Source organism: Physella acuta, unplaced genomic scaffold, assembly GCF_028476545.2.
Source record: "Physella acuta isolate Inbredline_101_S28 unplaced genomic scaffold, ASM2847654v3 ptg000263l, whole genome shotgun sequence".
Taxonomy (NCBI): domain Eukaryota; kingdom Metazoa; phylum Mollusca; class Gastropoda; family Physidae; genus Physella; species Physella acuta.
Window position 1 is genome coordinate 42198 of NW_026731782.1, and position 17143 is coordinate 59340.

At 40.8% G+C, this 17143-nt stretch overlaps 1 protein-coding gene across 1 annotated transcript in view; it reads left to right on the forward strand.

Annotated features, from left to right (window-relative positions):
- The first annotated feature begins 15404 nt into the window (after positions 1-15404).
- Positions 15405-17143, forward strand: part of LOC131939021 (uncharacterized) — a 259843-nt gene continuing 258104 nt past the window's right edge. Inside the window, exon 1 of the mRNA XM_059297272.1 lies at positions 15405-15674. The gene's annotated coding sequence lies outside the window, so the exon portion shown is untranslated. The remainder of the gene's footprint in view (positions 15675-17143) is intronic.

Consider the following 17143-nt stretch of genomic DNA (forward strand, 5'->3'; position numbering starts at 1 on the left):
AGTGAGGGGTGTTTGAGTGGTGTATTTTAGGGTGTGGGAATCTGGGATAAGAGAAAGAGGTGTTGGGCGCGGGGGAATAGGCCTACATGGTGGGTGTGGGGGTTATGTGGGGGGGTCATAAGTGTGTGACGCCGTATGTGTGGGGGAATGGATGGTTTGGGGGTCTTGTGTGGTGACGTATATGTGTGTGTGCGGGGGGAGGGTGAGAGATGTATTTACACTGTGCAGATGTATTTGCTTTCCAGTTCGCCGCGCTGTTTATTTGATATGTGTAAATTGCATACAAATTGCCAATCAATTAGTTTGATTGTTCGTATAATTTAATTACTTATGTATTTATGTGGTAAAAATGGTAGTGATCAGCGTTTTTAAAAAAAAATATACATCAATATGAGAAATAGGAATGAGATATACATTGTACGGCCATGTGAAGATATATACATGTACGGTTGGCGAGCGGTATATAGTACGTCCCTCTGAAGGTATATACGTATAAGGCATGCAAGAGGAACGAAATATACTTACTAATGAAAATATACGTAAAAGGCAACAGGAATTAAATGTACGTCCAAATGAAGATATATTCGTATAAGGCATGCAAGAGGAATGAAATATACGTCCAAATGAAATATATATATATATATATATATATATGTATAAGGCATGCAAGAGGGATGAAATATACGTCCCAATGAAGATATATACGTATAAGGCATAAAATATAGAGGCATAACGACCCTTCCCGGCGCCCGGGGACAAACTTTCAATTTGGCGCCCCCCAAATTTTCAATTTGCACCCGCCCCCCTCAAACTTTCGATTTGCAACCCCTCCCCTCAAACTTTCAATTTGCACCACCACCCCCTAAAACTATTTATAATGCAAAAATGCAGCTAAAATGACATTTTAATTTGTTTTTACATCCCATTTTGGCGCCCCCTAAGGTCGGCGCCCGGGGACATATGTACCCCCCTGCCCCCCATTGCTACGCCTCTGATGAAATATACATCCCTATGAAGATATATATGTATAAGGCATGCAAGAGGAATGAAATATACGTGCCTATGAAGATATATATGTATAAGGCATGCAAGACGAATGAAATATACTTCCCTAAGAAGATATATACGAATAAGGCATGCAAGAGGAATGAAATATACGTCCCTATGAAGATATATACGAATTAGGCATGCAAGAGGAATGAAATATACGTCCCTATGAAGATATATATGTATAAGGCATGCAAGAGGAATGAAATATACGTGCCTATGAAGATATATACGAATAAGGCATGCAGGAGGAATGAAATATACGTTCCTAAGAAGATATATACGAATAAGGTATGCAGGAGGAATGAAATATACGTCCCTAAGAAGATATATACGAATAAGCCATGCAAGAGGAATGAAATATACGTCCCTAAGAAGATATATACGAATAAGGCATGCAAGAGGGATGAAATATACGTCCCTATGAAGATATATACGAATAAGGCATGCAAGAGGGATGAAATATACGTCCCTATGAAGATATATACGAATAAGGCATGCTAGAGGAATGAAATATACGTCCCTAAGAAGATATATATGTATAAGGCATGCAAGAGGAATGAAATATACGTCCCTATGAAGATATATATGTATAAGGCATGCAAGACGAATGCCTAAGAAGATATATACGAATGAGACATGCAAGAGGAATGAAATATACGTCCCTAAGAAGATATATACGAATGAGGCATGCAAGAGGAATGAAATATACGTCCCTAAGAAGATATATACGAATGAGGCATGCAAGAGGAATGAAATATACGTCCCTAAGAAGATATATACGAATGAGGCATGCAAGAGGAATGAAATATACGTCCCTATGAAGATATATACGAATAAGGCATGCAGGAGGAATGAAATATACGTTCCTAAGAAGATATATACGAATAAGGTATGCAGGAGGAATGAAATATACGTCCCTAAGAAGATATATACGAATAAGGCATGCAAGAGGAATGAAATATACGTCCCTAAGAAGATATATACGAATAAGGCATGCAAGAGGAATGAAATATACGTCCCTATGAAGATATATACGAATAAGGCATGCAAGAGGAATGAAATATACGTGCCTATGAAGATATATACGAATAAGGCATGCAAGAGGAATGAAATATACGTCCCTATGAAGATATATAAATATTGACGGTGAAGGAGATCCTGAGAGCCCGTCCAATTTGACGAGGTCTGTTGCTAGTGTGGTTGGAGGGGGGTGGGGGTAGGGGAGGAGCAGAATATTTCCTGTTTATTGGTAACACACACATACACCCCCGCATCCCCACACACACATACACTCCACACCCCCACACATACACACAACCACCCACACACAACGACCCACAAATACTCATAAACATACACATATTCATACACACAGTCACACAAAAACACACAAATACACCCCATACCCATACATGCATACACCCCCACACACATACACACAATCACACACATATACCGTATACCATATACACACACATACATATACACACATACATAGACACACATACACACATACACATTGACCTATATAATTACACGCACACACACGCGTGCACACACACACACACATCCAGACAGACACAGATAAACGAACACACACCCATACATGTGTGTATGTGTTTGGATGTGAATGTGTGTGTATGAACATATTTTAAAACCACACTTAAGGTGAAACACACTTCACATGTTGTTATGTATATAGGATGCTCTATTCAAGTGTGTGAGTGGAACCTAACCATAGCCCTGAGAATGTGTATGTGTGTGTTATTTGTACACATACATTTTAGTGTGTTATCTCTATCGACGTGTATTTATATCAATACCGTATATATATATATATATATATATATATATATATATATATATATATATATATATATATATATATATATGTATGTATATATATATATGTATATATATATATATATATGTATATATATATGTATATATATATATATATATATACGTATATATATATATGTATATATATATATATATGTATATATATATATATATGTATATATATATATATATATATATATATATATATATGTAACTGGGGTAGGCCTAACTACCAGTTACAAATGATAACGAACGAGAAGCCGAGACACAGTGTTAGTCTGACGCAACCGATAACAGGTGGCTTATTGGGTCGGGCTGATAACAACCTCAAAGCCAACGCGTGCTATTTTGGGAAACGGTATTCAGACGGCCTGTCAACTTTGATGGATAGGACGCAGATGTTATTTTACGGTCTGTACGTTTGAACTACGCAACTGGTGGTCGGAGATCGAGTACAAGTATCGATTACGGAGGAATACAAGTACGGAGACGAGTACGGATACAAGGCATAAATAGGAGGGGACGAGAGAACCCTTTCTCTCTCTCTTCCCGTTTGCGAGCTCTCTTACCTCCTTCATCGCTCGCTTAGATCAGTCAGTCTGTGTGACTATGTCAAGTCGGTTATAGAACGGGTTAGCCGTATTGTGTTAAGAAGGATTATAGACATGTGGATTCAGTTATATAAAGCCTAGTGAAGGACTGTTAGGGGTCAGTTGATTCAGACTATTATTGAGAAGCATTCCTGTTGATTTATTGTGTTATTATGAAGCACTTCTTGATTCATGTAATAAAGGATCAATAGCGAACCTGCATCTTGAGTATCTATACTGTGGTCAATGTTGTCTAGAATGAGTGGTTAAACTCGTTAACACGTGGCACTACAGGCAATTAGGTCTCATTACATGTGGCGTTGCGAGCATGGTAACTGTTGGCTCGTTACAATTGGCGTTGTCGGCAGGATAAATGTTCGCTCGTCACAATTGGCGCTGCGATCAGGATGAATTCAACTAGACTTGCCGTTTAAGGCACCTATAGTCAACCTTGTGCATAACTGTGTTTAGTGTGTGTGTGAATTCGGACATTCAGGAACTGTGAAAATTGAGGAACGAGGAAAAATTTTTCATACACACACGGTAAGAAAGAACTCTTTTTTTAGTACTTAAGGAAGAAAATGTCTACTCTGGACGAGAAGCAGACCCATATAGTGGTCCTACCCAGAGAGTCCCATATTAACAAATTTTACGGGGACGGAGATCCAACTTTAACCAACAGGTTCAGTGAAGAGGTCAAAGCGGCCTGGGCCTCGAGACATATGTCACCAGAGGAAAGATTAAGACTGCTGATGGGCAGTATAGGTGAAACGGTTAGGGCAGAGGTTAAGTGCCACGATAGGACCGTCCAATCAGATCCAGATAAGGTGCTAGATCTGATTATGGAGACCTTTGGGGAGAGACGGTCGGGAGTGCAACTGCTATCGGGATTCGTGGGCTTAAAGCAGAGAATGGCAGAGAGTGTGATGGAGTACTCACACAGGATGAACAGGGCCTTTGATTTGGTAAAGGGCAAATCACCGGACATTGATGTACGCCTACTGAGGGACCATTTCATCGAGGGGCTAGCAACCCCGATCTTAAGGAGAGAGTTGAAAGAGGAGGTCCACAGAGACCAGCAGTTGACCTTCCTTCAGGTCAGGAACTCAGCGATCCGCAGGTCCGAGGATGAGGACCAATCGAACTGTTCGGTGGACAAAGTCTCTGTGCCTGAACAGAGACAATCCCCACCCACAGGGGCCGACACGATGGAGACCATGATGGCTCAACTGTTGGCCCACCTAGAGAAGGTTGACCAACGCTTGAAGTGGTTGGAAAGCAGGTCAACAGCTGAGAATCAGGAAAAGAACGGTACAAAACAGGGACGGGTTGGACGGCCGCGTCCCGCCAAGCCATCACTCCAATGGACGGCAGACGGTCGACCAATTTGTTTGTCTTGTTCACAACCCGGACATATGGCACGGTACTGCCAGGGAAACGGTCGTCCTCTGTAAGGCAGGGCCAGGCTACAGAGGGGCGAGGTTATGGCCCAAGAAACAAAATGATGGGAGTCTGTCCCGAAATGGTGATTACGATTGGGGACATCGCGGTGAAGGCAATTGTGGATACAGGCTCCCAGGTGACGACAATTACGGAAAATTTTTACACCAAATGGATGAAAGGAAAAGACCATAGGTTGAGGTCTGACACAGGCATGCGCCTAACGGCAGCTAATGGACTAACCATTCCATACTGTGGTTATTTTCTGGCGGATGTCGTGGTGGCAGGACATAGGTTGAAGCAGGTTGGGGTGTTCGTTACGAAACACAACCTAGAGACAAATGTGTCAAATATACCTTGCCTATTGGGCATGAATATTCTTGGCCAGTTGCCAGAATTTCTTACAAATATTGTCGGATCGACCACACCAGGTCGGGGATCCAAGTTGGCCAGGTTTGCCAAGACCAGAGGAAGGATATCAGTCCCGGCAAACACGGTCAAGGCAATCACATTACAAATTGGTGATAGAAGTGTGAATGGTGATGTGATGATAGAACCATGTGGCGCCGCACTGAGGGCAGGCGTCGTGTTACTGCGGACATACACATCAGCGGAAAACGGACTAGTTCAAGGGTTGGTAGCAAATGTTTTGGATGAGGAAATTTTTATACCGCCTAATACTCTGGTAGGAGTACCACAGAACGTCGAGGTACAAAGGTCGGCACAGTGCATCGAACTGAGCAATACCAGCAGTAATGAAGTAACAGTTAGGTCGGTCAATGTGACGGCCGAGGTGAAGAAAGAGGATGGCCGATCATATACATTCCCGGAAACTGAGGACCCAAAACTAAATGAATTGTTGAATAAGTACAGGGATATATTTGCCTCGTACGAGGGTGATTTGGGTTACACGGAAGTAATAAAACACCAGATACCCTTACTACAAGACAAGCCGGTGGCGCAACCTTATCGAAGATTACCACCGAGTCACTACTCTGCGGTGAAAGCACACCTGAACGATCTACTAAAAAAGGGAATTATTACAACCAGCACTAGCCCGTATGCGGCACCGATAGTAGTGGTAAAAAAGAAGTCAGGGGAGATAAGACTGTGTTGTGATTACCGGAAATTGAACAATATCACAAGAAGGGATGCATTCCCCTTGCCTCGTATTGATGAATGTCTTGATGCGTTGGGGGGAGCAAGATTTTTTTCTACCTTGGATTTGGCTAGTGGCTACCACCAAGTGGCCATGCACCCCAACGATCAACATAAAACTGCATTTATTTCTCCACTGGGACTGTACGAGTGGACCCGTATGCCGTTTGGTCTAACTAATGCACCTGCTACATTCCAGCGAGTAATGCAGAGTGCTATGAGTGACTTTCTATTTCAAATAATGTTGGTGTACTTGGATGATATACTGGTTTATTCAAAAACTTGGGAGGACCATCTAGAAAGATTAGAACAAGTGTTTCTCCGTCTTAGGGAGATAGGAGTAAAGCTGAACCCAGACAAATGCTGCTTCGGTCTGAAATCGGTACATTTTTTGGGTTACGTGATTTCGTCGGATGGCATCGCCACTGACCCAGATAAAATTGCAGCTGTTAAAGAATGGAAACAACCAACAACTACGGTAGAGGTCAGGTCATTCTTGGGCTTTGCTTCCTATTATAGAAAATTTGTGCCGGGTTTTGCAAAAATTGCCGCACCATTGCATGACTTGGTAAACAAAATGACAAAGAAACACAGTAAGGAGAAAAAGAAAGGTAAAACACAACTGATAGGTGAATTATGGACTGATGAATGCCTGAACTCGTTTAAGCTCTTGAAAAAGGCTTTGACAGAGGCACCGATATTGGGATACGCGGACTTTGACAAACCATTTCGGTTAGAAATCGACGCCAGCTCTAAAGGTCTGGGAGCTGTGTTATCACAACAACAAAAGCAAGGTTTCAGGGTTATTGCGTATGCCAGTCGAGCTCTGAAGGGATCAGAGAGAAACATGACAAATTACAGCGCCATGAAACTAGAACTTTTGACATTAAAATGGGCTGTGACTGAGAAATTCAGGGACTATCTATTAGGTGCTAAATGTGTGGTATACACTGACAATAACCCCTTGAGTCACCTAAAGACAGCAAAGCTAGGATCCATCGAACAGCGATGGGCAGCAGAATTGGCACTCTTTGACCTGGAGATAAAATATCGCCCGGGGCGGTCCAATGGCAATGCGGACGCTTTATCAAGGAATCCTTACGAGAAACCGGGTGATGAGGAAGAAACGCTGACAGGAATATGTGAGGTCAGAGCGTCAACAGATATCCCTCATGGGGTACAAGTGATGCAGAACGGGCAGACCGGGGTGGAGCACATATCCACAGAGCCCGAACATATGGACAGTAGTGATTTTAATTGCCTTAATCACAAAAAGATAAGAGATGCCCAGAGAACGGATAGTGGCTTACAACCGCTATTGAAATACGCCCAGGAACAAAAATTCCCAGGAAGAAGGGAAAGAGAACAATTTGGTCGAGAAACAAAGAAAATACTGAGTCAGTGGAACCGTCTCAGTATAAAGGATGGTGTTCTCATGCGGAGAATTCATGACCAAATTGATGGCACAATACACCAGGTGGTGGTGCCGGGACAATTACGAGAAGAAGTGCTAAGGTTGGCACATGACAGGGCAGGACACCAGGGTCAGGACAGGACGCACAAAATATTACGACGGAGGTGTTACTGGCCCAATATGGAAATGGAGGTCAAACGCCATTGTGAGGCTTGTGTGAGGTGTCAGCATGCGAAAATGCCAGTTGTCAAAATGAGACAGCCATCAGGACACCTACTAGCGACAAAACCACTAGAGATTGTGGCGATGGACTTTACGTCGTTGGAGCAATCATCGGATGGGACGGAACATGTGTTGGTAATGACTGATGTATTCACCAAATGGACTGTGGCGGTGCCCACACGAGATCAGACTGCCAAAAACAGTGGCAAAGGTCTTATTAGAACATTGGTTCATCAAATATGGCATACCAAGACAATTACACTCTGACCAAGGAAGGGCCTTTGAGTCAGAAGTAATTAACCAACTGTGCAGTCACTACGGGATCAACAAATCCAGAACAACCACATTTAATCCGAAGGGAAACGGACAGTGTGAACGGTTCAACCGCAGCATGCATGATTTGCTGCGTACGCTGGAACCTGAACAGAAAAAACGTTGGCCTGATTTTCTCCCAGAGTTGGTATATCTATACAACTGCACACCCCATGCCACAACCGGCTTTACGCCATACATGTTGCTGTTCGGACGAGAGGCTCGACTCCCTCTTGATTTGTTCCTAGGAAAAAGGGAGAGTATGACTGGCTCATACACCGCACTGGAATATGTGAATGAACATATGAGAAGAATTAGAGAAATGTACAGGGTAGTACAGGAAAGACTAGAACATGAATCTCGGCGAAGGGAACCGCCGATACAGACGAAGGACCCGCCACTCAAACTGAATGACAGGGTATTACTGCGTAGCCACCCGTTAGGCAGAAACAAAATCCACGATCTCTGGGGACAGGAGATATGGCAAGTCGTGGAGATGCCTAAAGCAGCAGGTGGCCCCTTTAAGATAAGACCCATCGATCACGCCAAACCGGATCGGTGGGCGAATATTGCTCAATTAAAGAAATATTGGAATAGGCAAGAAGAGCAGTTACACACAGAGAAACCCAAGACAATTAGGGAACCGGAAGTTATAACGGAAATTCACATACCCATTCCGGAACCATATCGCCATCAACAGAACAAACGCGATATACAAGTGGAGGATACCGGCAACAATGAGGATCCCGGTCCCTCCAGAAGCAGAGAGATAGTAGACCATCAGATAAGTGGTCCGCGGAGAAGTTTAAGGAACAGAAGGAATACGAAATTTTTTGTCAGCAACCATCAATTCTTTCATGGTCGCGCTGGTATGAAAACAGACTGTTCAAAGAGCTATAGAAGTGAACTGGTGAAGGCACCAAATGGAAAGGGTGGATGTGAATTCTAGAACTGTTTTGTGTCTCAGGAAGATGATGTAGACACAGTTGATATGTGAAATAGGTAGAACTGTCAATCGTATACGAATGGAACGTCGTGGACAGTGAGTGGAACAATAGATTTTTTTTTACGACTGTGCGATTGACTTTGAGGAGTGCACCTGCCAGGCGTTGTTTGTGGTTGAAAACACACAAAAAAAGCAGGGGTGGATGTAACTGGGGTAGGCCTAACTACCAGTTACAAATGATAACGAACGAGAAGCCGAGACACAGTGTTAGTCTGACGCAACCGATAACAGGTGGCTTATTGGGTCGGGCTGATAACAACCTCAAAGCCAACGCGTGCTATTTTGGGAAACGGTATTCAGACGGCCTGTCAACTTTGATGGATAGGACGCAGATGTTATTTTACGGTCTGTACGTTTGAACTACGCAACTGGTGGTCGGAGATCGAGTACAAGTATCGATTACGGAGGAATACAAGTACGGAGACGAGTACGGATACAAGGCATAAATAGGAGGGGACGAGAGAACCCTTTCTCTCTCTCTTCCCGTTTGCGAGCTCTCTTACCTCCTTCATCGCTCGCTTAGATCAGTCAGTCTGTGTGACTATGTCAAGTCGGTTATAGAACGGGTTAGCCGTATTGTGTTAAGAAGGATTATAGACATGTGGATTCAGTTATATAAAGCCTAGTGAAGGACTGTTAGGGGTCAGTTGATTCAGACTATTATTGAGAAGCATTCCTGTTGATTTATTGTGTTATTATGAAGCACTTCTTGATTCATGTAATAAAGGATCAATAGCGAACCTGCATCTTGAGTATCTATACTGTGGTCAATGTTGTCTAGAATGAGTGGTTAAACTCGTTAACACGTGGCACTACAGGCAATTAGGTCTCATTACATGTGGCGTTGCGAGCATGGTAACTGTTGGCTCGTTACAATTGGCGTTGTCGGCAGGATAAATGTTCGCTCGTCACATATATATATATATGTATATATATATATATATATATATATATATGTATATATATATATATATATATATATGTATATATATGTATATATATATAAATATATATATATGTATATATATACATATATATATATATACATGTACATGTATGTGTATCTATAACTGTCTTCGCATTATGTCTTATTGTGCGCGTGTTTGTTTATGTATGTATGTGTATATACAGAGAGATGCTTAAACTGAGCTATAATCCGATAACTTGTGTTATGGCTATTGACAAACAGAAACACTCGAGTAAAAAAGAAATAGTTTGCACAAAGCAATTACTGGTCCGAATTTAATGTCAAGTTACCGAGAAAATGGGCTTATGTAAGGGCGATAACTGCTGGGACCGAGGCTATTGAAAGGGGCATAAAACAGACAATCGTTTTATTCGTGCATAATTGAAATGTCGTCTGCTGTCAGCAGACGTAGGGGGCTGTGCACGTGTGATACAACTTAGGTTCCACGGAAAAATAAAATCGTTCGAGTTGATTTTTTGTGAGTATAAATTGACGTGCTAGCCTTTATTTATTAGATTTATTCTTTTTTTTAGAAACCGTCACTTGATGGTCAGCGTTTTAAATTAAATATAAAACACAGTTGTTAATTTGTGATGGGAGAAATTTATAAAATTTGGTAATATTAAGTAAAATACTATATTTAAAAATATCTTCAATTTATCTAAATAAAACAGCAGCAACTGTTATCCATTGGCCACATATGAATGCTAATACGATAACCAAATAAAAAGGGATATTATGAATTACATTTATAAAGTCTCGAGTTCGAACCCCTGGACAGATGAGGCTCGATAGTTGGGGAAAGCAACTCTTCTATGAGAGACAACTCCAAAATCAAACAACTGCTTTGTAGTTTGTTCTTGGTTGGAAAAGAGATCTGGTAGCAGATCAGGTTGACACGCATTATTTAATTGTGTGAGAGGGTATACCCCCCCCCTTCCAACTGTCACGGCCCTTTTGTATGACTGGGTTCATGGCACAAACTAAAGGCAAATACAAACCACATTATTGGTAATTTTACAGTTTTTTTTTTATTGATATCAGATATACAGCAGCTACACTACTAAAACCACGACTTCAGTTTCGTCATCTTTTTTTATTCTCCCTCTCACTTCCCTTCTTTTGCGCATGCGCCTGCCCACACTATATTTTTGATTTATATCGCCTTTTTACACCTTCATTCGAAACATACATTCATCCTACATTTGACTGTTACAGCAACATTAAAAAAATTAAGATCGAAGAAGTAGCAAGACGATGTTATGTATGTTTCATGACGTAATCAAGCACACACTCTACCGTTCAGCCACACCGCCCCTCCTCCCCTCTTATTGAATCTAAATGTTATTGCTGGTTTTTAAATACACGCCTACACTCAGGCTATCAACACACACACACACACACACACACACACACACACACACACACACACACGCAAGCACACGTTCAGTAAATTTAAAATATAAAATTGGTAGGATTAATTGTTTCGTAATTTTTAAAATTATATTTTATATTGTAGTGAGTGGTATATAGTAATTATATATAACTATGTTTTTAATTCCCCTCCCCTCCCTTCTTGTCTATGAAACATTCCTACTCCATTGATGATGCAGGCTGACACGTATTTTCATTCAAACATACCCATTACTCCTTTTTAATTGTTTCTAACAAACGTGTACTGTGAAAGTATTTTTAAAATCACCATTTTTTTGTAGTAGATAACTATCGTGGGTTAGCCGTGGAAGAGTTGAAGGTCTCTCATGAGTACTATGTATCATCATCTGTTCTAGTTTGCGCACACATATTGAGCAGATGAAGCAGAGTAAATATGTTCAATTGACCTCGGCATTTAAAGAGAAATTGTGGTCAGCACTATACTCAGCCGCCTTTGTTTCCCCTAAGGTGAGTTGGGTACCCATAACTGGGTGGACTCAGAGACGTACTACAGTCGCCAGCCCGAACCGAGATTCGAACTCGAATCCTTCGGGCTGGTAGTCAAACGCGCTACCATTCGACCACACCATCCCCTGCAAACTAATTTGTCAATAGCTAAACCTATTCAACCACACTATTACACTATTGCTCAAAGGCTTCGTATAATATGAGGATATCCTTCAAAATAAATGCTGTATCTTACGGTAGATTATGTGTCGTAATTTGCCAAATGTTTTTTATACACCCGCGATGCATAAGGTATCCCCATCTCACTCGTTAAGCATACATCTAAAAATATCTATATATAAAATTCTCTTCTGGGAGCCGTTAGAAAACAAGCTGCAAGCGCCTCCTTGCAGTCCCCTCTCTCTATCACTATCACTACCACCCCCACCCCACTCCCACATTGTCTGGTGAGCGGTGTTCACTCTAAATGTTTACAAAGCTAAATGTTTACAAATCGTAGAGCCGTAGAGCCGGGTTTCTATTAGGGGCAGATAATTTAGTTCGATTTTAAACTTACAGGAGGTAACTAAGAAATAACTAAGAGGAGGCTGCTTTCACGAAGGGGGGGGGGGGGTGTAGGGTCGGGGTTAGGGGAAAGGGGGGGGGGGGGTGTTAGTGTTTTAAAGCAAATATTTTCAGTGGCAGCATTGGTACTGTCGAATTCGCAAATTATGAATTACTGAAAAGTAGAAAATAAAACAACTAAATAGCGGCGTATGATACGCTGCGGGTCGGCTCGTTATTTATAAACCCAGAAATACACAAACCCTATCCACGCCACTCTGACAACGTCACTGAAAGTGAAATCAAACATCGATACAACAGCTGTCAGACGTGAGCGTATAACTTCATCACATATTTGGTTACAATGCCGTTATGTCCCAACAGTAATTGCTTTTTTTTTTTAACATCCGGTATTGTGTGAAAGATTGGGTGAAGTCCAACATCTGTCAATAAGGGGGACTAACTCTGCCGGATTATATTCGTTTCGATTACCTCCCTGTAAGTTATATTATATTATTTTTTTACACGTTTTTTTCAGGATGTTTATGCTTGTTCTTCTTATGCAGAGTTTTTTCCAGGCATCTCTTCGGGGGGGGGGGGGGGGGGGGGGGGGGGCAAAATTTATATAGAAAATATATACTTTTAACAGTGTCCGCCCCCACCCCCCGAAGAAAGTCTACCGCCCCCCCCCCCCCCCGAAAATTTCAAGTGCCCCCCCCCCGGAGAAAAAAGTCTGGAAGAAACACTGTTCTTATGACGATGAGTATTCAGCATAAAACTAGGAGATGACTTAACATTTATATTAAATCCCAAAGACCGTGATAATCACCACACCTGGATTTGAGATTGATCAATAATTTCTACTTCTCGCATTCATATTCAATCAATAATATTATCTGTTGTTTTTCTTCTAGTCTTGGTTTCCGTTTTTAATATCTACAGATACAAAACACAAACAAGAAATTTTTATGATAATCAACTAAATTTTTTTCGAAACATGCAGTAATGTTTTTTTTTAAATTGAAATTTTTGCACTTGGAAAAATGCTAATGTATGCCTTTGAAGACTATTGCATTGTTTCTTTATATACACACACACACACACACACACACACACACATATATATATATATATATATATATATATATATATATATATATATATATATATATATATATATATATATATATATATATATATATATATATATATATATACATATTGGAAAAACACAGTACATTGAAAAACGGAAACTGAGAACATTGAAAACAATAATTGCGCAAAAGCTTTAACTCAACTTAAAATATCTCATAGCTAAGGAAATATTTTAAAACCCATTATGGAGATATTTAGGCTTAACTGCGATGAAACATTACACAGTTTAGATAAGTGATGAGGGCGGTGTAGTTACTTTTTGATTATTTTTTACTCTAACCTAAGGCTAACCCCAACTAACATCAGTGCGAACCCGTTATATCTGAATATTTAGTATAGGAAATGTCTTTTTTTGCCCAATGTTTGACTTATTATTAACACCAGACAGTGGCGTAGCGAGGTCACGTGTCACCCGGTGCGGCACTTAATGGTGTCACCCCCCCCCCCTGAGGCGTAGCGACCCTTCCCTGGGACAAACTTTCAAATTTTCGATTTGCATCCCCCCTCAAACTTTCGATTTGCACCCCCCCCCTCAAACTTTCGATTCGTACCCCCCCCCTCAACTTTTTCTCCATATATTTTGCTATTTTTTGCCTTGGTGTCACCCCCCTAAATGGTGTCACCCGGTGCGGTCCGCACCCCCGCCCCCCCCCCCCTCGCTACGCCCCTGACACCAGAAATGAAGAACGTTAAGGCACTAAGCTTTATCCTAAATTAAATCTTAACTCTAGCGTTATTAATGTTATATGTAAAATCTTCTTTGAGACTTGATTGCAATAGGAAGAGATGAAAACAGGGTCATCTCTTTTACCCATGCATTTAAAGGTTCTGTGTGAATAGCAGTCTGCCTTTCGTTTTTGTTATATATCTTATAACCCTAACCATAACAAGTAAAGTAAGTAAAGTTCCTTTTCAAATCTGACGGCCCATGGGGTTAGTGAAGTAGAGTTTACCTGTTTCAGTGACCTCGGCTTTATAAAGAAATAGTGTGGTCAGCACTATGCCCAGCCGCCTTTACTTTCCCTAACATGAGTAAGGTACACATCAGAGCTGGGTGGACTCAGAGACTTTCTTCTGACTTGAACCCGTATTCGAACTTTCGGGTTAGCAGTCTAGCACGCTACCCCTAGACCACGCCGTCCCATCTAACCCTAACGAACCACACAATAATCAATTGTCCTGGAAATTCTTAATCTAAACAATCGCCTATACAAAAAACAACAAAAAACAACAAAAAAACAACACCTCAACATATTTTCATTGTTAGATGCACGATATTACTCTCTACCTGTGTCACCGGCATCGATTTTTCTTCCATCTTCGCCATCACCGCGCGATTTGAATTTCCCGTGGAACGTCGGTTGCTTATTGACAACCTAAACAAGTGGTAGGCGCGGCGGTCACCGTTAGCGGCCTTAGCTCGCCTGTCCTCGGCGTCTTTCCCCCGGGTGACGCGCGCCTTCGCCTCGACTAAAAAGGGGAGAGAAGCGGTAGCGAGGGAACAGGGGACGCCACTGATGGTGGCTGTCATAAGCTGGCTGCGTGTGTCGCGGAATGCTCTCCCCTTACACCGACGCGACCCCCCATCCTCCCCCCCCCCCCACCTTTCCCTACTCGCGACGAGGTTCGGCCTTACCATTGGTCGGTTCAACCCGAAGCAGCTCAGCCGCTGTGAGTTATAACGTCACCTGAAAACTTATATGGATTATTGTTTCCACATACAAAAAAACAAAAAAAAAACAACAACACCTATACTAACAGTATCAGTGCTGTGTCCGCGATTTGTGATGTGTTGTATGGTTTAGGAAATATTTTTTTTATATATAAAATAAAATTAGATTCTGTGTTGATTTTTCTAATTTGAGCTCAGGAGATTTATGTATAAATTTAGCATCACCTAAGTGACAGTTCAATTTCCCAAAGGAAAATTACACGAAAAAAAATATTTCGTAAAGGAAACCTACTAAATTGTGTTCGTTTAGCGTTGGAATCGGAAATTCTAGAAAATTTGTGTTTTCTTATGAGTTCTGCTTTGAAGGATGCCACACGTATTGGAGGTGGAGGAATCGTCAGGTAAATTTCAGGGACAGTGTGGGTAACCACATGTTTGAATATTGTTTACCTGTCTACCTGTCTAACTATGCAACCTACAGTTGGAATAGATACACTTTAATGTCATCCTGTTCTCTTGCATTTCATTTGCATACACAACACTATAGTATACATGCATAAACATAATATATGGTAAATAAATAAATACATATTATATAAATATATATATATATATATATATATATATATATATATATATATATATATATATATATCATTGACAAATACTGAAATCAATCTGAAAGACATTTTGATAATCTTTAGCTTAGCATTTGTAACAGATTAGTATTTTAACCGACTAAAGAGATTTTTAATTGATGTGGCTGAATCAAGCTAGCAATATTACTGGAAATTATGTTGTTTTTTTTTTCAAAAAGGATTAAAGCAGTTAATGTATTTTCCACAAGATTTATGGTTTACAAATTTGCCAAAACAAGGTTTTGTGCATTAGTGGTCAAAATTGACGATGTACAACGTTAAGGTTAACCTAACTCCCAAACTTAAAAGATTTATTTCTTCATCGTTATTTTTGGTTTTCATCATCATTATCATCTTTTACCGTTCATGCCAAGGATACGTGTGGCAGATGAAGTAGAGCTCATCTGTTTCAATGACCTCGACATATGAAGGGATAGTGTGGTCAGCACTATGTCTACTCCCCTTTGTTTCCATAACGTGAGTCAGGTACCCATTAAAGCTGGGTGGACTCAGAGACGTCCTGCAGCCACGAGTCCGAACCCAGATCCGAACTCGAGATCTTCGGGCTTGTAGTCAAATACTCTACCATTCTACCATACCGACCACCTCTTTTCTGTTTTGGCGATTGCAAATCCTCAGTTTAGGTCTTTAGGATGTTTAACTTTCATATTAAGTTTATGTTAAAAATACGGCAAAACATACTGTAGTGCTCAATTCATGAACGAGTGTGCAGGTATACATTTATATGATGATAAATGTATACTTTGTTAGTGCTTATGCCACTACTATGTTGCTGATACAAAAGGTATATAATTCAGATTTACATAAACTGGCGTATCACCGAGTCTAAACACGTGAGTGATTGTACGATATGAGTAAACATAAACAGCCACAACTATTGTTTTTACTAGCAAGTCACTGCTACGTCATATAACAACAGTAACATTGATCCCCCAGCCGCTAGCGTCATATTAAATCTTCTGTTGCTTCTACGTCATACAACCACTACAAAATTGATCCCCCTTTACCCATAGTATCACATACAATCTTCTGTTGCTTCTACGTCATACAACCACTACAAAATTGATCCCCCTTTACCCATAGTATCACATACAATCTTCTGTTGCTTCTACGTCATACAACCACTACAAAATTGATCCCCCTTTACCCATAGTATCACATACAATCTTCTGTTGCTTCTACGTCATACAACCACTACAAAATTGATCCCC